The sequence below is a fragment of the Nycticebus coucang genome, chromosome X, assembly GCF_027406575.1.
Source record: "Nycticebus coucang isolate mNycCou1 chromosome X, mNycCou1.pri, whole genome shotgun sequence".
In the NCBI taxonomy this organism is placed as follows: domain Eukaryota; kingdom Metazoa; phylum Chordata; class Mammalia; order Primates; family Lorisidae; genus Nycticebus; species Nycticebus coucang.
The window spans coordinates 97,108,436-97,135,511 of NC_069804.1; the positions used below are offsets into that span (position 1 = coordinate 97,108,436).

General features: G+C 36.8%; 1 protein-coding gene across 2 annotated transcripts in view; it reads left to right on the forward strand.

The window, feature by feature from the left end:
• APOOL (apolipoprotein O like) overlaps positions 1-27,076 on the forward strand; it is a 294,516-nt gene that overhangs the window by 158,083 nt on the left and 109,357 nt on the right. The window lies entirely within an intron of this gene.

The window sequence follows — 27,076 nt, forward strand, 5'->3', positions numbered from 1 at the left end:
TGGTGGCTCACACCTGTAATCCTAGCACTCTTGGAGACCAAGGTGGGTGTATTTCCTGAGCTCATGGGTTCAAGAACAGCCTGAGCAAGAGTAAGACTTGTCTCTAAAAATAGCTGGACAGTGTGGTTGGTGCCTGTAGTCACAGATACTTTGGAGGCTGAGGCGAGAAAATTGCTTGAGCTCAAAACTTTGAGGATGCTGTGAAATATGATACCATAGCACTTTAGCACTTTACAGAGGGTGACAAAGTGAGACTCTTTCTGAAGAAGAAGAAGAAGCAGAAGAAGCAGAAGAAGAAGAAGAAGAAGAAGAAGAAGAAGAAGAAGAAGAAGAAGAAGAAGAAGAAGAAGAAGAAGAAGAAGAAGAAGAAGAAAGGAGGGGTTGCAAACTTATTTTCAGATACCATTGGATTTAAATCAACTAATGTTAAGGAAAATTACGAAGATCAATTGATACTACTCAAGAGAACAATACAACAAGAGTACATTTCAATTCTAAATATTTATGCACCCAACTTAAATGCTCCTAGACTTATTAGACTTATGAAATAGACCTTAAATGGTCTGAGCAGCAGCTTATCTTATAACGCCATAATACATGGGACTTTAACATTCCTCTGACAGAAAGGGACAAATTCTCTAAACAGAAATTAAACAAAGATTCAAGGTACCTACATGTGATCCTAGAACAAATGAGCTTAATAAACATATAAAGAATACACTATCCCTAAACTAAGGAAGATGTGTTCTTCTTGTAAGCCCATGTAAAATACTCCAAAATAGACCATATACTAGGATATAAATAAAACCTCAACAAAATTAAAATAATTAAAATTATACCATGCATCTTCTCAGACCACAAGACAATAAAGGTAGAACTCAACTCCAACAAAAATTATTATCCCACACAAAGGCAGAGAAACTAAGCATCCTTAAATTGAATTATGGTTGAGTCAAGAAAGATATAATAGAGGAAATCATTAAGCTCCTCAAAAATAACAACAAGGAAGACACAAGCTACAAAAACCTGTGGGACACTGCAAAACAGTCCTAAGGGGAAATTTTATTGCATTAGATGCCTATATCCATAAAATAGAGTGCACATCAAAAAATAGATTAATCATGTTAAAGAAATGGAAAAGGAAGAACAATCTAACCTTAAATCTAGTAGAAGAAAATAAATAACCAAAATTAAATCAGAAATAAATGAAATTGCTGGGCGTGGTGACTCACGCCTGTAGTCCTAGCACCCTGGGAGGCTGAAGCAGGTGGATAGCTTGAGCTCATGATCTGAAGACCACCCTGAGCAAAAGAGAGACCCTGTCTCTACTAAAAATAGAAAAACTGAGGCAAGTGGATCATTTGAGCCCAAGAGTTGGAGGTTGTTGTGAGCTATAATGCCACAGCACTCTACCCAGGGTATCAGCTTGAGACTGTCTGAAACAAGAAAGAAAGAAAAGAAAGAAAGAAAGAAAGAAAGAAAGAGAGAGAGAGAGAGAGAGAGAGAGAGAGAGAGAGAGAGAGAGAAAGAAAGAAAGAAAGAAAGAAAGAAAGAAAGAAAGAAAGAAAGAAAGAAAGAAAGAAAGAAAGAAAGAGAGGAAGGAAGGAAGGAAGGAAGGAAGGAAGGAAGGAAGGAAGGAAGGAAGGAAGGAAGGAAGGAAGGAAGGAAGGAAGGAAGGAAGGAAGGAAGAAAATAAATTGAAAACCAAAGAGTTATCCAGAAAATTAATGAAACAAAATGTTGGTTTTTCAAAAAGATAAATAAAATACATCAACCTTTCACTGGATTAACTAGAAATAGAAAAGTGAATTCTCTAATAACCTCAGTCACAAATGAAAAGGAGAAAATAACAACTGATAACACAGAGGCATAGGAGATTATCTTTGACTACTGCAAGAAAGTCTACGCTGACAAATTTGACAATGTGGAGGAAATGAACTGATACCTAGAATCATACCATGTCCCTAAGACTTAACCAGGTAGAAATAGATCTCTGGAATGAAACAGTATCAAGAACTGAGTTGAAGAAACAATAAAAAAATCTTCCAACCAAAAAAAGCCCAGATTTATATGCTTCACCCAAAAATTCTATCAAATCTTCAAAGTAGAGCTAGTATCTATACTGCAGAACCTATTCCAAAACATTGAGAAGGAAGGACCCCCAAAAAACATGTTCTATGAAGCAAACATTAACCTGATTCCAAAACCAGGAAAAGATCCAACTGAAGAGAACTATAGACCAATATTACTAATGAATATTGATGTAAAAATACTCAACAATATCTTAGCCAATAGACCACAGCTACACATCAAAAAGTTAATAAGTACAACCAGATAGGCTTTATCCCAGGGACACAAGGCCTGTTTAACATTTGCAAATCTATAAATGTAATATACCACATTAATAGAAGCAAAAACAAAGACCATACGATCCTCTCAATAGATGGAGAAAAAGCATTGATAAAATCCAACATTCTTTTCTCACAAGAACACTTCAGAATATAGGCATAGGTGACACATTTCTTCAACAGACTGAAACCATCAACCCTAAACTCACAGCTAATATCATACTGAATAGAGTAAAACTGAATGCTTTTCCACTTAAAACTGGAAGCAAACAAAGGTGTCGTCTATGACCACGACATAGTTATGGAAGTTTTAGCATAGTTAAGCATAGTTATAGAAGTTTTAGCCAATACAATCAGACAAGATAAGGGTATAAAAGGCATCCAAGTGGGGATAGATGAGGTCAAACTCCTGCCCTTTGCTGATGATATGATCTTATACTTAAAGAACACCAGAGACTGAACCACAAGACTCCTGTAAGTGATCAAGAAATACAGTAACATCTCATGGTATAAAATCAATGTCCACAAATCAGTAGCCTTTGTGTACACTAATAACAGCCAAGTTGAGAAGCTAACTAAAGACACTATTTCCTTCATAGTAACTTCGAAAAAATTAAATACCTAGGAAAATACCGAATAAAAGAGGTCACAGATCTCTACAAAAAGAAATATGAAACTCTAAGAAAAGAAATAGCTGAAGACATCAATAAATGGAAGAGCATGCCATGCTCCTGCCTGGGAAGAATCACTATTGTTAAAATGTGTATACTACCCAAAGCAATCTATAGAGTCAATGAAATCCTCATTAAAATACCAACATTATAACTTTAAAATATGGGGGGGGAGTTCTTCATTTTGTATTGAACCTGAAAAACCCTGTGTACATAAAGCAATTGTTCGTGATAAAAACAAATCTGGCAGCATCACTCTACCAAACTTTATGTTATATTCCAAGTCCATGGTGATCAAAACAGCATAGTATTGACACAGAAATGGAGACATAGACATATGGAACACGATAGAAAACCACAAGATGAAACCAATCTCTTACAGCCTTCTGATCTTTGATAAACCAAACAAAAGTATCCACTGGGGAAAAGAATCCCCATTCAGTATATAGTGACATGGAACTGGATATTCACATGTAAAAAACTGAAACTGGATGCACAGCATACATCAATTACAAAAATTGACTCACGATAGATAAAAGATTTAAATCTAAGACATGAAATTATAAAAGTCTTAGAAAAAAATGTGGGAAAACCTCTAGAGGATTTCAGGTTTGCAATCGAAACAACAAAAATATCAAATGGGACTTAATTAAACTGAAGAGCTCCTGCACAGATAAAGACACAATTAAAGCAAACAGACAACTTTCAGAATGGGAAAATATATTTGCATGTTACAAATGTGACAAGGGTTTATAATTATCATCTATAGAGAATTCAAATTAAGAAAAGAACAAACAATCTTATCTATCACTGAGCAAGAGACATAAACAGAACCTTCTGTGAGGATGACAGACAAATGCCTAACAAACATATGAAAAAATGGTCGTTGTCCCTAATAATCAGAGAAATGCAGATCAAAACCACCCTGAGATATCACCTAATCCCAATGAAAATGGCCCACATCACAAAGTCCCATAGTTGCAGATGTTGGCATGGATGTGGAGAAAAGGGAACACTTTTGCACTTTTAGTGTGACTGCAAACTAATACAACCTTTTTGGAAGGAAGTATAGAGAATCATCAAAGAACTCAATTAGACCTCCCATTTGATCCTGCAATCCCATTGCTAGACATCCACTAAGAAGAAAGAATATCATTTTATCATAAGGACATTTGTACTAGATTGTTTATCACAGCTCAATTTGCAATTGCCAAAATGTGGAAACAACCTAAATGTCCATAAAGACAGGAATGGATTAATGAACTGTGGTATATGTATATCATGGAATACTATGCATCCATAAAAGGTGGAGAATTTTCATCTTTTGTATTAACATGAAGATTAACATTCTTCTTAGTAAAGTATCACAACAATGGAAAAGCAAATATCCAGTGTACTCAGTACTAATATGAAGCCAGTTGATTATCTAATACATGCTCACAGAAGAGAAAATCTCAATTCAATTCTAGTCAGAGGGAGAAGGAATGAAGAAGAGGGAGAAGGGGGGAGGGGGGATTGGTGTGATCCCACTTGACACATGGTAAGGGTATTGGCACACCTTTTAGGTACAGGACACAACTACAATAGGGACTCTGCCTAACATTTGCAAATAATGTAACCTAGTTGTTTGTACCCTCACATTAACCTGAAATAATAATTTTACAAAAGAGCACCACCACTTAATAGCTCTGTGAACTCAGACATGTTATTAGACCTCCTGGTTTTCAGAAAAGTGTCTCATACCTATAATTCTAGCACTTTGGGAGGCAGGAAGATCATTTGCAGCCAGGAGTTAAAGACCAGCATGGGTAACATGGTATGACACTGCCCCCCTCCAAAGTTCCCAAGACAAAATTACATTAATTTAACAAATATTTCCTTACTTATTATGTGTCCGTCACTGCTATTTAAGCTCTTGTAATATGAGTTTTCATATTTATTAAATGTGAATAACAATAGTCCTACCTGTTATGGTGGATGTGTGTTCAGTGATAAAAAAGTGCCTTGCATATGATACTCCCTCAGTATTTATTGGCTGTTATCATTAACTGTTGCCCTCTTTTTTCTCCTTTTTATGTCAGTTGATTTGGATAGATGTTATACTTAGCATGTGGTTCCTCCTTTGGATATGCAGCTGCTAACATAGGTAAGGACATCGTAGTGCCAAAGGTTTGTGCAGTTAAAAAAACACAAAAATATTTTTAATATATAAGATCATCATTAAGATATCTTTCCATACATGACTCATGTAAGTGTATCATAAGCTTTCTCATTTAATAACACAAGAGTATTACTTTTCAAATACATATTTAAGAATTACTGAATTGCAGCAAAATATTTTAATTTTTAAAATGGGCTGAAACTGAACTATTAAAAATAAACTACATATTAGATAATCTTTTGGAGAAATTGTTGATTGTTAAATTAGGAAGCATGGATTTTACAGGTGCAGTTCCCTTTTATATGCTTATCACTTTGCTTCTTGGTTTGCATACCACATAATTCAAACATAGACAATTTTCTGGCCTATTCATTAAAGACTACATAATTATAAACATAGTGAAGCATATATCTATCTGCTCTTTTGTAACTCTGTATACAATAATTTTATTCTGTCTAAATAGAACATTTCTAAAGGATAAAAATAAAGATTAGGTTATACAAATTTCTATAGGCCATAGAATTGCTCAATACTCATTAAAAAACAATAAATATCATTTGATCATTTCCAATGTTAGAATAATAATTTATAAAGTGATTTTGAGACTAAGGAAGAAAAAGTTCTTATTGTGTAAAATGGTCTACAGTGTTCATTATTATTGCCTATATATATATATATTTTTTTTTTTTTTTTTTTTGAGACAGAGCCTCAAGCTGTCATCCTGGGTAGAGTGCTGTGGTATCACAGCTCACAGCAACCTCCACTCCTGGGCTCAAGTGATTCACCTGCCTCCACCTTCCAAGTAGCTGGGATTACAGGCGCCTGCCACAATGCCTACCTATTTTTTTGGTTGCGGTCATCATTGTTGTTTGGCAGGCCTGGGCTGGATTTGAACCTGCCAGCTCAGGTGTATGTGGCTGGCGCCTTAGCTGCTTGAGTCACAGGTGCCAAGCCTATTGCCAATAATTTTTAAAATCTTGCATGTAAGTTGATCTAGAAAGGAGAGTAAAAAAAGAGTAAAGAGAAAAACTCTTATCTAAAAATATTGCATATAAATTTGCTAATTTGCATATTCATTAAAAAACAAGTATAAGTGAATTATCAAGTTCCAATATATACATATAAAATGTCACACTATAACTTTATCACAAAGTTGGAATATGCTACTAGGAATGAGTAAATACATTAACAAAATTACTTAAGGGCGGCGCCTGTGGCTCAAGGAGTAGGGCACCGGTCCCATATGCCGGAGGTGGCGGGTTCAAACCCAGCCCCGGCCAAAAAAAAAAAAAAAATTACTTAAAAGAGGCTATCTCTGATAGATAGTTATTTACTGAAATATTCCACCACATGGAGGCACACACATATATGATATGGAGAGTGGGGAAAATGTATTAGCCTCTACATACTACATTAACCATTATTTCCACAATTGAGTTCAATTTGAATTACCTTAAATTTGATAGTTGATTAGATGCATCAAAAAGCAATATCTGTATGTTTACTTAGTGAAATCCTTCATACAGTAGTACCACTAGCCACATAACCAGAATTTTCAGACTTTTTAAAAATATCAGCCAGTAATCACTAGGTAGATTGTTACATGCTAGAAGGTAAGAAAGGCTAAAAATGTTTCTAGTTTTTTATATAATTTTCCCTTTAGTCAATCTTAGAGCAAATGTTTAAGACCATTACAAATTTTTCCAGCATACAAGTCAAACTTGGATAAATTCTTTAAGCCCAAACCCCCATCTTTTCTTAAAAGATACATATGTATAAGTTCTATGGTTTATGAAAATTGCATTTTTGGCCCTGAAGAGAGACTTCCCAGTAATTTAGTGTAACAATTTCCAGGAAACAACCACCATAAGTATTATCATTTCAACATTGGTCAGCAGTGGCCAAATATAGAAAATTCAAGTTTTTCCATTGTCTGAAAATGTATTCATGTCACAATGCAGTTTCTGTATGAAAATCCTCAGTGTTAAAAATGAATACCATTTTTAGTAAATAGACTAGTGGAATCCATAGAGAATAAATAAGAGAAGAAGGAGGACAACAATTTACCTCCCTATAACTTTGCTGCTCTAGCTCATGTGACCAAGACTGGTATGATAGGTGGAAGTTTAACACATGAAAATTTTCCTTTCTTTAGACATTGAAATGATATCAACATAAATTGGACTGAAGAAATGTAATTCCAAGAAATAAAATACTTTTTTTTTATTAAGTCATAGCTGTGTACATTGATATGATCATGGGGCATCATACACTCAATTCATAGACCACTTGACACATTTTGATCACAATGGTTAACATAGCCTTCCTGGCATTATCTCAGTTACTGTGCCAAGACATTTACATTCTACATTTACCAAGTTTCGCAAATAACCCTGTAAGATGCACCACAGGTATGATCCCACCAATCCCCCTCCCTCTACCCACTACCCCCCTCCCTCCCCTCCCTTTCTCACTTCCCCCTATTGTTAGGTTGTAACTGGGTTATAGCTTTCATGTGAAAGCCCCAAATTAGTTTCATAGTAGGGCTGAGTACATTGGGTACTTTTTCTTACAGTCTTGAGATACTTTACTAAGAAGAATATGTTCCAGCTCCATCCATGTAAACATGAAAAAGGTAAAGTCTCCATCTTCCTTTAAGGCTGCATAATATTCCATGGTGTACATATACACAATTTATTAATCCATTCGTGGATCAATGGGCACTTGGGCTTTATCCATGACTTAGCAATTATGAATTGGGCTGCAATAAACCTTCTGGTACAAATATCTTTGTTATGTTGTGATTTTTGGTCTTCTGGGTATATGCCCAGCAGAGGGATTACAGGATTGAATGGCAGATCTATTTTTAGATCTCTGAGTGTTCTCCATATACATTTCCAAAAGGAATGTATTAATTTGCATTCCCAACAGCAGTGCAGAAGTGTTGCCTTTTCTCCACATCCACGCCAGCATCTCTGGTCTTGAGATTTTTTGATATAGGCTAATCTCACGGGAGTTAGATGATATCTCAAAGTAGTTTTGATTTGCATTTCTCTGATGATTAAAGATGATGAGCATTTCTTCATATGTCTGAAGGCCACGTGCCTGTCTTCTTCAGAGAAGTTTCTCTTCAATCCCTTGCCCAGCCTGTGATGGGATCCCTTGTTTTTTTCTTGCTGATGCGTTTGAGTTCTCTGTGGATTCTGGTTATTAAAAGTTTGTCAGATATATACCCTGCAAATATCTTCTCCCATTCTGAGGGCTGTTTGCTTGCTTTACTTACTGTGTTCTTGGCTGTGCAGAATCTTTTTAGTTTGATCAAGTCCCAGTAGTGCATTTTTGAAGCTGCTTCAAGTACCCGGGGGGGTCCTCCTCATAAAATACTCATCCAGACCAATTTCTTCAAGGGTTTTACCTGCACTCTTCTCTAGTATTTTTATAGTTTCATGTCTTAAGTTTAAATCTTTAATCCAGTGAGAGTCTATCTTACTTAATGGTGAAAGGTGTGGGTCCAATTTCAGTCTTTACTGCAGGTTGCCAGCCAGTTCACCCAGCACCATTTGTTAAATAAGGAATCTGTTCCCCACTGAATGTTTTTAATTGGCTTGTCTAAGATCAAATAACTGTAAGTAGCTGGATTCATCTCTTGGTTCTCTATTCTGTTCCAGATATCTACTTCTCTGTTTTTGTGCCAATACCATGCTCTTTTGATCACTATCGATTTGTAGTAAAGTCGGATGTCTGGTAGTGTGATTCCTCTTGTTTTGTTTTTATTTCTGAGTAATGTCTTGGCTATTCGAGGTTTTTTCTGATTCCATATAAAACGAAGCATTGTTTTTTCAAGATCTTTAAAGTATGACAGCGGAGCTTTAATAGGGAGTGTGTTGAAATTATATATTGCTTTGGGTAGTATGGACCTTTTAATAATGTTGATTCTTCCCAGCCATGAGCATGGTATGTTTTTCCATTTGTTAACATTTTCAGCTATTTCTTTTCTTAGAGTTTCATAGTTCTCTTTACAGAGATGCTTCACGTCTTTTGTTAGGTAAATTCCCAAATATTTCATCTTCTTTGGCACTACTGTGAATGGGATAGAGTCCTTAACTGCTTTTTCAACTTGACTATTGGTGTATATAAAGGCTACCGATTTATGGATGTTGATTTTGTAACCTGAGACGCTGCTGTATTCCTTGATCACTTCTAGGAGTTTTGTAGTAGAGTCCCTAGTGTTTTCCAGATACACAATCATATCATCTGCGAAGAGCGAAAGTTTGATCTCTTCTGACCCTATATGGATACCCTTGATCGCCTTTTCTTCCCTAATTGAGGTGGCTAAAACTTCCATTACAATGCTAAAAAGCAATGGAGACAATGGGAAGCAATGTCTGGTTCTTGATCTGAGTGGAAATGATTCCAATTTAACTCCATTCAATATGATATTGGCTGTGGGTTTGCTGTAGATGGCCTCTATCAGTTTAAGGAAAGTCCCTTCTAGACCAATTTTCTTGAGTGTTCTGATCATGAAGGGATGCTGGATATTATCAAAAGCTTTTTCTGCATCAATTGGGAGAATCATATGGTCTTTGTTTTGTAATTTGTTTATGTGCTGAATTACATTTATAGATTTACATATATTGAACCAGCCTTGAGACCCTGGGATAAAACCAACTTGGCCATGATGTATAATTTGTTTGATGTGTTGCTGGATTCTGTTTGTTAGGATCTTGTTGAATATTTTTGCGTCTATATTCTTTAGTGATATTGGTCTACAATTCTCTTTTCCTGTAGGGTCTTTTCCTGGTTTGGGGATCAGGGTGATGTTTGCTTCATAGAACGTGTTGGGTAGTCTTCCTTCTTTTTCTACCTTTTGGAACAGGTTGAGTAATATAGGTACTAATTCCTCTTTAAAGGTTTGTAGAATTCTGACGTGAAACCATCTGGTCCTGGGCTTTTCTTTCTAGGGAGGTTTTGTATAGTTGATGCTATTTCTGAACTTGATATGGTCCTGTTCAGTATTTCCACTTGATTCTGGTTAAGTCTTGGAAGGTGATGCGCTTCCAAGTATCGGTCAATTTCCTTCGGATTTTCATATTTCTGAGAGTAAAGTGTCTTGTAATATTCATTAAGGATTTTTTGGACTTCTGATGAGTCTATTGTTATTTCGTCTTTGTTGTTTCTGATTGATTATATTAGAGACGTCACTCTTTTTTTTCTGATTAGGTTGTCCAGAGGTTTATCTGTTTTATTGACCTTTTCAAAAAAACAGCTTTTTGATTTATTGATCTGTTATATTATTCTTTTGTTTTCAATTTCATTTAATTCTGCTCAAATTTTTTATTTCTTTTTTTCTACTGGGTTTGGGGTTGGAATGTTCTTCCTTTTCCAGTTGCTTCAGATGTCCCATTAAGTTGTTAACTTCCTCTCTTTCCGTTCTCTTGAGGAAGGCTTGCAGTGCTATAAATTTCCCTCTTAGAACTGCCTTTGCGGTGTCCCAGAGGTTCTGATAGTTTGTGTCTTCATTGTCATTTTGTTCCAAAAAATTTGTGATTTCTTTCTTAATCTCATCTCTGACCCAGCTATCATTCAGCATAAGGTTATTTAACTTCCATGTTTTTGTATGAGTATGCAGATTCCTGTTGTTACTCAGTTCATGTTTTATTACATGATGGTCCAAGAAGATGAAAGGAATAATTTCTATTCCTTTAAATTTTCTGAGGTTAGACTTGTGACCTAAAATGTGGTCAATTTTGGAGTAAGTTCCGTAGGCTGATGAGAAATATGTGTATTCAGTTTTGTTGGGATGAAATGTTTTGTAGATGTCTGCTAAATCTAAATATTGGATGGTTAGGTTTAAATCTAAGATTTCTTTGCTCAGCTTCTTGCTGGAGGATCGATACAACACTGCCAAAGGAGTGTTGAAATCTCCAACGATTATGGAGCTGTAGGAAATCAAGTTACTCATGTCTGTTATAGTTTCTCTTATAAATTGAGGTGCATTCTGGTTGGGTGCATAGATATTAATAATTGGGATCTCTTCAAATTAAGTATTACCCTTAACAAATATGAAGTGACCATTGTTGTCCTTCCTTACTTTTGTTGGTTTAAAGCCTACTGTATCTGCAAATAAAATTGCATCACTGGCTTTTTTCTGATTACCATTTGCCTGAAATATGGATGACCATCCTTTCACCCTGAGTCTGTATTTGTCTTTTAAGTTAAGATGTGACTCTTGTATGCAACAAATATCTGGCTTGAGTTTTTGTATCCAGTCAGCTAACCTATGCCTCTTTAGAGGACAGTTTAAGCCGTTCACATTAATGCAGAGTATTGAGAAGTCTGGTGGAATTTTGGGTATCGAGTTTTTCAAAAGTCCAGTGGACATTTTTAATCCTTTCACCAGTGTGGAAGTTGGAGTTTGATCCAAAGTTTCTGAGTGAGTTTACTTTTGTGGTATAGGATTGGGTTGGTCATTGTGGAGGATAGGTCTGAGAATATCCTGAAGACCTGGTTTACTTATGGCAAATTTTTTCAACATATGAATGTCATTGAAGTATTTAATTTCTCCATCATAGATGAAACTCAGTTTAGCTGGATACAAGATCCTGGGTTGAAAGTTATTTTGCTTTAGGAGGTTAAAAGTCGATGACCACCCTCTTCTGGCTTGAAAATTTCAGCAGAGAGATCTGCAGTTATTCTAATATTCTTTCCTTTGTACATAATGGTTTTCTTTCACTGGGCTGCTTTGAGAATCTTCTCTTTCATATTAACTTCAGTGAAGCTAATTATGATATGCCTGGGGTATCACTTATTGGGATTGAATCGTGCTGGGGTTCTGAAGCTGTCTGCTATCTGAATTTCAGATTCTCTAGGCATGTCTGGAAAATTTTCTTTCATAATTTCATGCAGAAGGTCCTCTGTGCCCATCGATGCCACTTCATCATTCTCAGAAATCCCAATGATTTGTATATTGCTTTTCTTCGAATTATCCCAGAGTTCTCTGAGTGAATAATCCCTTTTTGCTCTCCATTTCTCTTCCTCTTTGAGAGATTGGGAGCATTCGAAGGCTTTATCTTCAATGTCAGAAATCCTCTCTTCTGCTTGCTCCATTCTGTTGCTGAGGGATTCTACTGTATTTTTCATATCTTTGAGGGCTGTAAATTCTTGCTTCAGTGTGTCTAAGTCTTTGGTTGCTTTCTCTTTAAATTCGTTAAATTCTTGAGACAACTTTTGAATTTCTCCTCGAATTCCTAATTCCATTTTATTAATCTTGTCTGCAATCCAAATTCTGAATTCGATTTCTGACATCCCAGCTAGTTGTTTATGAATGGGATCTTCAATTACATCTGCCGTATCTTTTCTTGTGGGGGTTGATCTATTCTGGTTATTCATGTTACCACTGTTTTTCTGCTGATTCCGCCCCATGGTTATTTTACTCCCTTTGATTTTTCCCCTGGAGCTTTATCGAGGGCCAATAGTACAGTGTTGTGACCTGAGAAACTGGGGCCCTGTCTTGTGTGGTGGGACGAAGTGGTTCTGTCTTGTTTTCAGCTGGTTTCTGTTCAAACCTATTGTAACATTTACTCTGGCTTGAAGTCTCAGCTGTGTGGAAAAACCAGCAATGAAGTCACCCCACCCGCCCACCTCTGGTACCAATTGGGAAAGGAAAATCAAACCTTCCTACAACCGCATACCCAGGGCACCGCCTGAAAAGTCCTCAGTCTATTAGTTCAGTTCAAAAGGTCCAAATCGATTGTCTCAATCGGCACCTGTCTCGGGTGGGAGTGTTCAAGAGGTCTCTGGGAACTGGATCAAAAGGGTCTGGTGACTACTCTGATATGGCTTACTCCAGTGCTGCGTGGAGTCAGGAGGAGCCACCTAGCAAATAGATCAGTCTGGGAAGGTTGATGTCTCCTTCCCCTCTTTGCCCCTCTCTCGGACCCAGTCACTGGTATCTCCGCAGATGGCTAACCCAGTTGCCTGTAGTGAACAGATACTTCAGGGGTTTGTACCTGCCTGAATTGCAAGGAAATCTGCCAGGCCCCTGCAGTCTGCTGCTATCTAGCAGGAGGAGGTGGGGCCTGACATCTTTGAGTGCTTGATGCAGGTGGTGGTGGGGAGGTGTTCACTCAGGCTTAGCCCCGTCCCTGATTGATGTTGCTAACAGAACAGAACAGACAACTTTGCGGGATTCTGTCTCTGTTTCTGCTAAAGTTGCCTGCAGAAGATGGGCTGCTCTGAGTTCAAACGACTTTGCTGCTGGAGGTTTGTGTCTGATTACCTCTGTGAGTTGGCCCTGACCTGGAAGCTTCCCAGGTTTGTGAGCAGCGTCAGGCAAATCCTTTGCTCACTGGTAGCCTCCTGTGGTTGCCCAGGGAGACAGGGGATGTGACTTCGGAATATCCAGAAGTGAGCCATTTTGCTTTTGTTTGCATCCTTGTGATCACAGCTTGCCTCAGCGGTGTTGGTGTGCGTTCTTCAATGTTCTCTCTTGGTGCAGCTCAAATCCACCAGGATACTTACTAAATTTTTGTCCCTTAACTCTCCTTCTGGACGGGAGCCTCTGTGGAAAGCTGGCTTCAGCCCACCATCTTGTCTCTCTCCCGGAAATAAAATTCTTATTCATGTAATACTTTCAGTTGAAAAATGATCTCAGACTGGTCATTTTCAGGTAGGTTTTAAATCCCCTCCATATTTTTATAGGGTATAAAATACAGAATTTATAAACAAATCATAAAATGCAAAATATTCACTAATTATTACTATCATTTGATTCTAAAAGCTATTTCTTTATATTTTCTCTGTATTTCATGACATTATCCTTGTATAAATAGAAGCAAAGAGTGACTAAAGCCACAATATCCACTAAAAACTTCAGGCTAATATTTACCCATTTCATGCTCACAAAACCCTCTTCCAATGTTTTGCCTTTTACTGTGAGATATTTTTAGGAGAAAAAAAGTTTGTCTCTTCAGTATTTTCCTGTTTTATTTTGGGGAGTGACAATGAGAACAGATCCTTGTTCGTTCTATGAAGAACTGCTATACATAGTTCTATGAAGCTTGTTATATATTAAACTACATTTGAAAAAAAAAAAAACTAAGTTAAACACAATTTTTTTTTTTTTTTTTTTTTTTTTGTAGAGACAGAGTCTCACTGTACTGCCCTCGGGTAGAGTGCCATGGCGTCACACGGCTCACAGCAACCTCTAACTCTTGGGCTTATGCGATTCTCTTGCCTCAGCCTCCCGAGCAGCTGGGACTGCAGGCGCCCACCGCAACGCCCGGCTATTTTTTTGTTGCAGTTTGGCCAGGGCTGGGTTTGAACCCGCCACCCTCGGCATATGGGTCTGGCGCCCTACTCACTGAGCCATGGGCGCTGCCCCAGTTAAACACAATTTTTAAACACTTCGCAGGAATTCAAAATGGTATAGCCACTTTGGGAAATAGTCCAGCTGTTCCTGAAATAGTCAAATGTAGAATTACAACATGACCCAGGATTTCCACTGAGACACACACCCAAGAGAAAGGAAAACAATGCCCATAAAATGACTTAGACATGAATGTTCATAGCAGTATTATTCATGAGAGCTAACGAGTGGCAACAACCCAAATGTCCAATAACCTGTGGATGGATAAACAAAATAAGACGTATCTATACATTGGAATATTATTTGACCATAAAAAGGAATGAAATGCCAGTACATTCTAGAAAATGAATTAACTATGAAAACATTATTCTAAATAAAAGCAGCCCCAAGAAAAAGGTCTCATATTATGTAAATCTATTTGTATGAAATGTCCAGAACAGGCAAATCCACTGAAGCCAAAAGTAGATTAGTAATTGCCAGACAGGTCTATTCGTTCATTAATGGTCCTTTAACCCTGTTTTGCCTCCTTAATGTTTTTCACTGTGAGAGCAGGCTGCTGGTTTTAAAGGCTACTGTGAAACTTGAGAGAGGAATGATGAGAATAGGGCAAATTTAATGCACAAAAGCTCCCTTTTTTTTCTAAGATTCAGCTATATTAGGGGCAATAAATGACCCCAAATTGCTGTAAGGGTTTGGTCAATTTGTGGAGCTCTAAAAAATATTAATTCTGACATTTACTGCCAGTTTTCTCATTGCTTTTAAGGATAGAGAATTTTCATGGGTCGTTACTGTGCAATTTTTTTTTCTGTTGTCATTGGCCTTTTTAGGGGTGTGATGAAATTAAATGGCAGTGATGGTTGTAAACGTGTACATGTACTAAAAATCACTGAAGTACACAGTTTAAAACAGCAGTTCTCAATCTGTGGGTCACAACCCCTTTGGGGGTCTCCTGCATATCAGATATTTACATTACAATTCGTAATAGCAGCAAAAGTACAGTTATGAAATACCAACAAGAATAATTTTATGGTTGGGAATCACCACAACATGATGAACTGTGTTAAAAGGGCCACGGCATTAGGAAGGTTGAAAACCACTGGTTTAAAAGATTGATTACGGGGCGGCGCCTGTGGCTCAAGGAGTAGGGCGCCAGTCCCATATGCCAGAGGTGGCGGGTTCAAACCCAGCCCCAGCCAAAAACCACAAAAAAAAAAAAAAAAAAAAAGATTGATTATGTTATGTGAATTTTTTGGTATGCTTTATTTATAAAGTAGTGTTTTTTTCTCAAATAATTTTTTTTTATTTCTAGCTAATATTAGGGTACATACAATTAAGTTGAATTGTTTCAATTTGTAGGTTAAACTCTAAGTTGTAATTATGTCCCTAACCCAGGAATTGCTCCATATACCCACTCAATGCTCTCTCTGGGAAGGATTCTGCCAATTCTCCTCCCCTCTTCCTCTCTTCTTGGATTTAACTGAGTTTTTTTCTCATGTGAGCACTTTGTTGTTAAACTACAAGTTTCAAATTGGTGTTGAGTACATGTGATGCTTGTTTTCCCATTCTTGTGATATTTTACTTAGGAGAGTGTTTTCCAAATCCATCCAAGTTATAACAAAGGATACCAAATTTCCATCTTTTTATGTCCAAATACTATTCTATGGTATACATATGCCAAAATTTATTAATCCATTCATGTGTTGAATGGTGGTTAGGTTGCTTCACATCTTTGCAATTGTAAATTGAGCTCCTATAAATATTCAAGTGCATATTTCCTTATGGGAAAATAACTTTTTCTTTTTAGATAGATGTCTAGTAATGGTATTGCAGTATCAAATGGAAAGTTTACTTGCATTTATTTGAGGACTCTCAATACTTTATGCCTTCCATAAAGGCTGTACTAGTTTGCAGTCCCACCAACAGTACAAGAGCTTCCTTCTCTCTGCACCCAGACCAGGATCTATTGGCTTTGGGACCTCATGATGTGGAACAATATCATTCAGGCTAGGTGAAATCTAAAAGTTGTTTTGATTTGTATTTCTCTAATAGAGATAGTAAGCATTTTCTCATGAGTTTCTTGGCCATTCATCTGTTCTTATGAGAAAAGTCTCTGTTCATATTTCTTGCCCAGATTTTAACACAGTTGTTTGCTCTTTTTAGTTATTGTTGTTGACTTGCTTAAGTTCTTTGTAAATTCTAGTTATTAACCCTCTGTTGAATTCATAGCATGCAAATATCTTCTCTTATTATTGACATTGTCTCTTTGCATTATTGATTTTTTCCTTAGGTGTGCAGAAATATTATTACATATAGTAATGCCAGCAGATGAAGAGATATATTCCATTGAAAGGACAGTTTATTGGCTCGGCACCTGTAGCTAAGTGGTTAGGGCACAAGCCACATATACCGAGGTATGTGGGTTCAAACCCGGTCCTGGCCTGCAAAACAACAATGACCATGCCCCTGTCTTCTTCAGAGAAGCTTCTGTTCATGTCTCTTGCCCACAATGAAATGGGATCACTTGTTCTTTTTATTTTTTTTCAGGGTTTTTTTATTAATATTAAATCATAGCTGTGTACATCTACAGACACATGAAAAAATGCTCATCATCTTTAATCGTCAGAGAAATGCAAACCAAAACCACTTTGAGATACCATCTATCTCCAGTGAGAGTATCCCACATCACAAAATCCCAAAACTACAGATGTTGGCATGGATGTGGAGAAAAGGGAACACTTCTGCACTGCTGGTGGGAATGCAAGCTAGTATGTTCCTTTTGGAAGGAAGTTTGGAGACTACTCAGGGATCTAAATGTAGACCTGCCATTTGATCCTGCAATTCCTCTTCTAGGTGTATATCCAAAAGACCAAAAATCATTTGGCAACAAAGATACATGCACCAGATTGTTCATTGCAGCTCAATTCATAATTGCCAAGTCATGGAAGAAGCCCAAGTGCCCATCGACCCATGAATGGATTAATAAATTATGATATATGTATACCATGGAATACTATGTAGCATTAAAAATATGGAGACTTTACCTCTTTTATGTTTATATGTATAGAGTTGGAAAATATTCTTCTTAGTGAAGCATCTGAGGAATGGAAAAAAATTATCCAGTGTACTCAGTACTACTATGAAACCAATTTATAATCACTCACACTTCCATATGAGAGATGAATCACAACTATAGCCCAGTCTGAAGAGAGAAGGATGGGGTAGGGAAAAGAGAGGGGGGTGGGCCGATAGAGGGAGGGTTAATAGGGGGACCACATCCATGGAGCATATTGCAAGTACAAGTTTGATCTATCAGTTGTAGAACACAAATGTCTTAACACTGTAATTGGGTAAATGAGGTGAAGGGTATGTTAATTAATAGGATGTAAGTACTCCAATTTGTATAAATAATTGACGTATTGAACATTGAATCCCATAATGGCATAAATGTATTCATGATCTATGTACAGATGACTTAATAATAATAAAAAAAGAAAATGTGTAATGGTATAACAGTATCATTAATAAGAAAACTTGAAAAAAAAAAAAAAAACAATGACAACTGCAACAAAAAAATAGCCAGGTGTTGTGGCCTGTAGTCTCAGCTACTTGGGAGGCTGAGACAAGAGACTTGCTTAAGCCCAAGAGTTTGAGGTTGCTGTGAGCTGTGATGCCATGGCACTCTACCAAGGGCAACATAATGAGACTCTGTCTCAAAAAAAAAGGAAAGAAAATACAGTTTATTATACTCACTGATGCCAAGAGGAGAGGGTGTGTCATGCACTGGGGGGTGAAGAGTGGCACATGGGGAAGCACCAAGGTCCATGGCTTAAGGCAGGACAAACAGAATTCTAATTGGTTAGCCTGAATAATTTCATTTGACTCTAGCACTAAGGGGCTGTCCCTAATTGCCTGGTACCTAGCACCAGGATGATTAGCGGAGGCCTACAGTGGTGTCGAACGTGAGAGCCGAAAAGGAAAGCAGTTGAAGGTATGGGTTCTGGAGTGGTTAATGTGCATTTGGAAGGTGTACCCACAGGCAAGTTGTTTACTAACTCTGGGAATTGGCTAAGCCTGAAAGGGTGAGTACCTCCAAGAGTAGTAAGGTGCAAAAAAAAAAAAAAAAAAAAAAATTCAACACAGAAAATAAAATACATAGTTAATATAATAAATTATAGATCAATACAGAGTCTTATCAGAGCCTTTAATAGACTCCAGTACATTATGAAGTTCTGGGAAAGAATTATACACATATATTATTTTCCAAATTACCGGGCATGGAATTGTGAGTGTAATAAGGGGAGTGAAGCCTTTGGTGAATTTAAGGTTCTAGAAGATACACTTTGGGAAACACTACACTACAAAAATCTATCCTGTGAAGAAAAAAAGCAAGTCTTTTTAGTATAACTTGTTTCTCTACAGATTAGGAGGAATCTGAATATGTCTACAGTGTCTATTTTTATGCTTTCTTAAATCTACATATACAAAAGCACATCTCAAAAACAAAGCAAGAGTATCATATCTGTTCAGTGTAATGCCATAAACTGTATCTTTGAACTTGAATTTTCTTTCAAATTGTTTCTGTGAATCCAAACTTCCAATACAAACCTGCTCAAAATATTTCTGATGAGTTCATCTATTTTTTTTCCTATTAATGTTGAAGTTGAGGAAAAGTCTAGAAGACAAAGAAAACTATGGCCTCTCATAAATACACCTGAGAAAGTGTGCATCAGCGGACCTAGGAATTATCAGGTAGGTAGTGATGGTTACCACTCTCCCTAACCACAGAGTTAGAGAGTTCTGACTTTATGAGACCAAAAATTTCAAGACTTAATTTTCTAGAGAAAATTGCAGTTAAATCTACAGGGGTTCCAGAATCTAAACACCTAGATGTTACAGGAATTGCCAGACCAGAAGAAAGAGGGAAAGGAACTACAATACTTGTTTCTGATGTGCCTATAAAGGAGGAGCTAAATGATACATAAATTCCAACTTTGAAAATTCACTGTGTTTATACTCCTGGAGTCTTTAATTAAAAAAAAAAAAAAAAGTTCACCATTTTCAGAATACAGTCGCCCATGAACTCCAAGAAATCCATGGCTGGAATCTCCAGATAATGCAAAGTCCCCAAGAAAAGATGACCGGGAAGTGGTAAAAAGCATGTATCATCTTAAAAAAATATCCATCTTCTGGCATTCCTGGGAAGAGCTCTTAGAAATACCAATTAACAGTAAAGGGCTACAACTTCTCCAAACTATTCTTCCAGAAGGGGAGAGAGTGGTTACCTCCAGCTACTATCAAAGGAAGAGAATCAAGTAGCAACCAACCCACCAAGGGGTCACCATTTCCATGCTTTGGAAGGCCCTTTTCCCTTGCCACCCCAAATCCTAAACTTTAGAGGCAGTGCAGTCACAGATTGGCATGATATGATGGTGTCAGGAGCAAAAAACTAAATGCTCCTGTGTTAACATTGAATTCATAATGCTTTATCTTCCCAACTGGTCATAATTTACTCCCAGGAGGTAAGATTTTTGATATTGCTATAACTGCATTTATTAGTTACATATAATGTTCCAAACAACTAGACTTTCATCAGTAAAATTATTTTCAAACTCATCACCTGAAAATATATTTCTTTATATCTCATAAGATATTAGCTTTTCTTGGGACTAGTAAGATTGTCAACTAGAAGCAGCTTTCACCAAAGTCTCCTGTCCCCCAGAAGGAGAAATACAGTACAGAAGTGGACTCATTAAGGTGGGAGCTGAGCTAAGAAAGAAGATAGACAACTGCAGATCATTTCTGCGGAGGCAAGTTGTGACTCCAAGAAAACAAATTTCAGGTACAAATCCCATTGCCAAGAGGGCAAGAGACCCCTCGCCCGAGTAGGAAGCTCTCTGTTGGCTCTCTGCAAGCAACCAGGTAACAAAAGACCTCTCATTTTACCTCACGGGAAAAATCTGCAAAACACTACACCTCCTTCTCCAAGGAAGTCCTACTTGGGAGCCTTGGCATCACCCTGACTGGCATAAAATTGAACAAATATTTTTCCCCTAATTCTGAATTTCCAGTCCACTCTTCCCCCCTCTCCTGGAGGTATGATGGTTTGCCCCCAGCAAAGTCCAGAGTGTTTGATAATTTCTGAGAAGCCTGGGCATTGTTTGGGCCACTGGACAGCAGCATGAAAACAGTGACTCTCGATGGAAGATGGGAGATGAGGGAAGAGAGATGCACTGCATGGTGCACAGTGGGTGATCTTTTCTAACTCTGTGGTTTATCAGACGGGTCCAGCCTACATCTCCTCATGTTTGTGGAATGGAACTGCCTATGGATTTGTACTATTGTGCCAATGGAGATCCTTTAAACTCTCACTTTTGAGCAGTGATTGTACCACCTAGGACAATCTGATTAGAACTCTTGACCTGGGCTGTCCACCCAGGGACCCTCTGAGGTTGACCTATAGTTGTTTTGTAGTGGAAAAGGACTGTCACTGGTAGGGGGAAGTGTGCCACTATTGTTTGTATCTCTCCATAGATAATATTTCAGCCTAACACTACAACTTGTTGGGATTGGGCAGAGGCTGGCTGACTTCATTATAGAATCAGCTTGTGCTATCACATCAAACAGGTACTCAGAGTCTCTGGCTACAGCTCTGAAAGGGACTGTTGTAAAGCTGTAGGTGAAAAGCCACAATCATAAGCCCCAGCTCATTGGTAAAAGGCTGGTTAACTCCACTTCCTTGGGCCCCCAATCCAATCTCACTCTAACAGTTTTAATTGCCAAATTGCACAAAATACTCAAGGGGCAGAACTAGCAGGAGAACTCTGTCGACATGAACAATTAAAATAGATAAACTCCCACGTTAATGCCAAAGGAGATACAACAGAAAATGTAATTCATAGAGAAGGGTATAAATAGTCAAGAAATAGAATTCAGAATATGGATGACAAATAAGATTAATACAAGGAAAAGATGAAAATAGAAATACAAAGAGTAGTTCAAAAGTTATCTCAAGAAATTATTGAATTGTAAGACAAAGTCACCAAGGATATGAACATAATGAGAAAAGATATAGCAGAGTTCAAGGAAGTAAAAAAGTTATTTGGGGAGCATCAAAATAAAGTAGAATATCTCAGTAACAGAGTTAATCAGGCAGAAGAAAGGATCTTAGAAATTAAAGACGATGTTTGGAGTGATCCCAACCACTCAAAGAGGCAGATAAATGGAAAACAAGAACAGAACATTTCCAAAGAGAGTTGTGGGATCATTCCAAAAGATCAAACATCCAACTTATAGGAATTCCTGAAGGAGAAGAGGATGGTCCTAAATGCACAGATGCTATACTCAAAGATATTATGGAGGAGAATTTCCCAAACACGGCAAGAGATACAGAAATTCAGATGGTAGATATTTTCAGAACCCAAGCAAGACTCAAATCAAATAAAGCATCTCTTAGACATATTGTAATTAACTTTGTTAAAGTTAGTATGGAGGAGAAAATCCTGCAAGCAGCCAGTGATAAGAAAATAATTATTTACAAAAGGAGAAATATTAGAATGACAATATATCTTTCAACTGAAACTTTTCAAGCCAGAAATGCATGGTCATCAACCTTCAATTTTCTAAAACAAAACAACTTTCAACTCAGTATCCTAGAACGAGCTAAACTGAGTTTCATTTGTGATGGAGAAATAAAATACTTTACTGACATGCACATACTGAGGAAATTTGCCATAACTAAACCATATCTCTAGGAAATACCCAGACCCATTTTCCATAATGGTCAGAACAATGGTCTACTACCAAAGTAAAGTCACCCAGAATTTATCAAACAAAATCTGACTTCCACAATGGTGAAAGTATCAAAAATATTCACTGGACCTTTGACAAACATAATGATCAAAACAGTACCATACCTATTAATCCCCTCAATTAATATGAATGGCTTACATTGTCCTTTAAAGAAGCACAAGTTTGTTGACTGAATACAAAAACTCGGGTCAGGTATTTGTTGCCTACAAGAGACTTATTTTACCTCAGAGGATAAAAAAAGACTGAAAGTGAAGGGATGGACATCTATATTTTACAGGCAAATGGAAATCAGAAAAAAACACAGCTTGCAATTTTATTTGAAGCTACAATAGGATTTAAACCAACAAAATAAGGAAAGACAAGTATGGACACTACATATTTGTCACAGGAAACACTCACCAGGAAGAGATTTTAATAATTAACATACATGTGCCCTGCTTGAATGCTCCTCAATTTATAATGCAAACCCTAATGGATATTAACAACTTGATATCTGCCTGAACTAAAATAGTTGGATATTTTAACACCCCTTTGGCAGTTCTGAATAGATCCTCCAAGAAGAAATTAAACAAAGAAATAATAGACTTAAACTCGACCCTACAACAAATGGACATAACAGACATCCACAGAACATTTCATCCTAATAAAACTGAATACACATTCTTCTAATCAGCTCATGGACCAAATGGTTTCACAGCAGAATTTTATCAAACATTCAGAGAACTTGTACCTATAGTGCAGAACACATTCCTAAACATTGAGAAGTAAGGAAACTGACCAAACACATTCTATGAAGCAAACATCACCCTTATTTCAAAACCAGGAAGGGACACAATAAAAAAGGAAAACTACAAACTAATTTCACTAATGAATATGAAAGCAAAAATATTGAATAAATTCTAATAAATAGATTACACTGCACATTAAAAAATTATACATAACAATCAAGTAAGCTTTACCCCAGGAATGCAAAGTAGGTTTAATATACAGAAATCCATAAATATATTCACCGCATAAATAGAAACAAAAACAGAGACCATATGATCCTCTTGATAAATGCAGAAAAAACAATTAACAAAATTCAGCACATTTCTCAAACTAATTGAAACCATCTATCACAAACCCACAGTTAATATCATAATGAATATAGCAAAACTGAAAGCTTTTCCAGTTAGAACTGGAACCAGACAAGGATATTCTCTATTGCTGTTACTATTCAACATAGTTCTTGAAGTTCTAGCCAATGCAAACAGGCAAGAGGATATACAGGGCATCCAAATGGGGTCAGAGGAGTCAAACTCTCAGTCTTTGACAATGATATGATCTTGTACTTAGAAAACTCCGGAGACTCAACTACACAACTTCTGGAAACGATCAAAAAATACAGTAATGTCTCAGGGTACAAAATTAGTATCCACAAATCAATAGCCTTTGTATACACCAATAACAGTCAAGTTAAGAACCAAATTAAGGACACAATACCCTTCATAGTAGCTTCAAAGAAAATTAAACACCTGGTAATATACCTTAAAAAGGAGGTGAAGAATCTGTACTAAGATAATTAAGAAACCCTAAGAAAACAAATAGCTGAAGATGCTAACAAATTGAAGAATACACCATGCTGTTGATGGGGAAGAATTTCCTCCCTCCTTTTCTATTTCTATCCTTTTCTCTGTTATGGTAGACATTTTTATACTTTCTGATCTATCCCACATAAATTTATCAGACAACACTTAAAATATCTTTTTTCTTCTTTTCTTCTTTATATTTTATAATGATACTTTCTATTTTCTTTATTTTTATTTCTTCTTCTTTTTCTTTCTTTTCTCTGATTGTTGCAGAGTCACAGGATTGGTCTTGCTGGGGGGCTCACAGCATTAGTCTTGTTCAAGGAGGTCACAAGATCGTGGTCTAGGGTGTACTTCTAGCTTTGGCCTTTGGAAATATGATATTGGTAGGGTCCCAACTGTGACATAATATTGATTTTTTTCTTCTTTTTCTCTTATATTTGACAGAGGTTTGATGTTGCTATTGCCCAGGTTGGTAAGGAGTTTGCACAGCTTGGCCCCACCAAGTGACTGTATTTCTGGGTATGCTCATAGCACCTGACCAATTACCACCATTTATACTATCACTCTATTTGTCTCTTTTTGTCTTTCTTTCTTTCTCTTTATCTATTGCTTTTCTTTCTCCCTTTCTGTTCTTTACCTTTTCTTCCTTTTGGCCTTATGCCAAAAGGTCACATCAACACCTAAGTTCGGTAATGTGATTTAAAGTGAAGAAGATAATGAGAACAAAAATGTAGGGGAATGAAGCAAACAAGAAGAAAACACATATGAAAAGGAATCAACAGAAAATTCTGACAACATTAAAAAATCAAAGTGCAGCAATCTCTCAAGGGACCATGAGGCAGCTACTGCAGGGGATTTCACCTATAAAGAATTAATGAAAATGACAGAAAAAATAATTTAAAATGAAGACAATAAAGGAAATTGATGAGAAAGTGGAAAACAGAACAAAAATGGATGAAAGACGTAAAGAATATAGACAAGGTATAGTGGAGCCTAAGGAATTGAAGGAGTCAATCAGGGAACTTAAATATATAGTAGAGAGTATCAGTAACAGATTAGACCTTGTAGAATAGTGAATCTCAGAGCTAGAAGATAAAGTTCTTGAGCTAACACAGGTAGTTAAAGAGGCAGAAACAAAGAGAAAAAACAGAATAATCACACAGAAAATTATGGGACTTCACAAAGAGTTCAAAAATATGAATTATAGGTGTCCCTGAAAGGGAAGAATAACATCCCAAAGGAATGGAAGCCCTACTGGAGGATATCATAAATGAAAATTTCCCAAGTTTCACTAAAGACACCGAAACCCTCATTTTAAAGGGATATCAAACCTCGGGTCATCTCAATACATGCAGAGCATCTCTAAGACACATTGTCATGAACTTGTCAAAAACAAGGCAAAAGAGAAAATTCTGTAAGCAGGCATCAGTAAGTGCCAAAAGATCTACAGAGTCAAATCCATCAGGGTGACATTGAACTTTTCAGTGGAAACTTTCCAAGCCAGAAGAGAATGGTCATCTATATTTAACCTTCTTAAACAAAACAATTTTCAGCTCAGAATTCTGTATCATGCTAACTAAGCTTCAAAATAGGTGGAAAAATCAAATATCTTACTGACATGCAAACATTGAGGAAAGTCACCAAAATAAGAACAACTCTGCAAGAAGTACTTAGACCTATTCTTGACACTGACCATCATAACTCACCACCATTGAGGTAAATGCCCAGGAACTAACAGACAAAATCTAGCTTCCACAATTGCATGAAAGATAAGATCAAGCAACAGGCTTCCACAACATAGGGTGACTAGAACTCAGTCACACTTATCAATTATCTCAATCACTGTTAATGGCTTGAATCTACACTGAAGAGCCACAGGCTGGATGATTGGCTTAAAAAAAAAGAAAAGCACACATGTGTAAGACAAACCTTGCCCGATAAAATGCAATTAGTGTAACTTTGTTCTTTGTACTCTCAATGAATCCCCAACAGCAACAAACAAATAAATAAATAAATACATACTGTACATTAAACAAAACAAACCATTAAAACAGACTGTCTAAAAATAAATAAATAAATAAAATACAATTAAAAAAAGAAAAAATCTGAGCAATCCATACGTTGTTTCCAGGAAGCACACCTAATCTTGAAGGACAAAACAAGATTGAGAATAAGGGATGATGGAAAACAATATTTCAGGCAAATGAAAATCAGAAGAAAGGAGGGATTGCAATTCTATTTTTCAGATACAAGTGGATTTAAAGCAACAAAGTTAAGAAAGACAAAGACAATCCCTTCATTCTGGTCAAGGGAACAATAAACCAAGAGGACGTTTCAATTATAAATATTTATGCACCCAACTTAAATGCTCCCAGATTTATGAAACAGACCTTGATTGGTCTGAGCAATATGATATCCCATACCACCATAATAGCTAGGGACTTTAATACCACTCAGACAGAACTGGACAGATCCTCTAAACAGAAACTAAACAAACATACAAGTAACTTAAATGTGACCCTAAGAAGAAGTGAGCAAAGCTAGGGAATATATGTTCTTCTCAACAGCCCATGGAACAGTCTCCAAAATAGATCAAATCCTAGAACACAAATCAAACCTCAACACTGAAATCCAACAAAAAATTTTATTCCCACACAAAGGCATGAAAATTAAACAACCACGTGCTAAATGACAGTTAGATCAAGGAATAGATAAAGGGTGAAATTGTAAATTTCTCAAACATAACAACCATGAAGCTACAAATTACCTGTGGGACACTGCAAAGGCAGTCCTAATAGGGAAATTTGTTGCATCAAATGTCTACATATGGAAAACAGAAAGAGATCACATGAACAAACGAATTAATCATCTTAATGAGATGGAAAAGGAAGATCAACCTAAAACCAAACCTAGAAGAATAAAAGAATTAATGAAAATTAAATCAGAAATAAACAAAATAGAAAACAACAGAATCATTCAGAAAATTAATGAAATAAAAAGTTGAGTCTCTCTCTGAACCAGAACTGGCTGGAGAGAGAGTGGAAGGAATGACTTCCTTGTGTCAGCCACCTAGATCCCATCCCTGCTGAATCCAAGAAGTCCTTATGTGCACCTTGACAAACCCACACCACATGTTGTTGACAGTGGGG